The sequence below is a fragment of the Triticum aestivum genome, chromosome 3A (genome assembly GCF_018294505.1).
Source record: "Triticum aestivum cultivar Chinese Spring chromosome 3A, IWGSC CS RefSeq v2.1, whole genome shotgun sequence".
In the NCBI taxonomy this organism is placed as follows: Eukaryota; Viridiplantae; Streptophyta; class Magnoliopsida; order Poales; family Poaceae; genus Triticum; species Triticum aestivum.
The window spans coordinates 456,285,301-456,286,376 of NC_057800.1; positions in this window are offsets into that span (position 1 = coordinate 456,285,301).

Here is a 1,076-nt window from a genome sequence, read left to right on the forward strand (position 1 = left end):
GAACTTGATTTTTATAATATAAAATTTGGTTGCAATAGATTTGAATTTTGAACTTCTTTTAACCGCAGTTTGAGTTTCGTAGCTCCGATTCGATTGATTCTTTTTGCAAATCGAAGCTCTTCTCTTGAACTTTTGATTTGGATTTTTTCTCTTGAGTTTACCCTTGCATCTATTGTTTTAGTGCTTATGTATGCTATTGTTTGTTTGCGATAGAGTTTCTGGAGTGCGAAGCGTGCTAGTACGAGTCACTAGGGTTTTCAGATCATCAGCAAGGCAAGTAACACTTTGATGATACCCCCTTATTACCCAGTTTTTTATGCATTAGTATCAATCCTCAAACACTGCATGGTTAGGGCTTGAATATTTGTGGGTACTGGGAAGTAGTGATGAGGTAGAACCTATTGTCTTTATTTCAAACCCTAGGAATTACTTCTACGTTATGCTTATACTTCTATGCTATGCTCGTAGACGTGGTTTGGTTGAGTGATCCATGACAGATGTGAGAGTTTAATTAATGGTTAAACTTAAGGTGGCTACTTTAACACACATCTGGGTGGATTGGTTGAGGTACCCTGGAGCACCCAGTGGTTGTCTAGGCACCTGGAGCAATCCAGTGTTGTCCTGGGATATCCCAGAGTACCGTGTGTGATCATCCTCTGCTTTGCCACCCAGGCTCAAAGGGATCATAAGATTATTCATGCTAGAAACTTCCCTGTGCAGCCACAAGCCATTATGGGCTCTGGCATAGTTGAGTGCTAACCCACAAGTATAGGGGATTGCAACAGTTTTCGAGGGTAGAGTATTCAACCCAAATTTATTGATTCGACACAAGGGGAGCCAAAGAATATTCTCAAGTATTAGCAGTTGAGTTGTCAATTCAACCACACTTGGAAACTTAATATCTGTAGCAAAGTGATTAGTAGCAAAGTAATATGATAGTGGTGATAACGGTAGCAAAAGGTAACAGTAGTAAAAGTAATGTTTTTGGTATTTTGTAGTGATGATAGCAATAACAACGGAAAAGTAAATAAGCAAAGAAAAATATATGGAAAGCTCATAGGCAATGGATCAGTGAT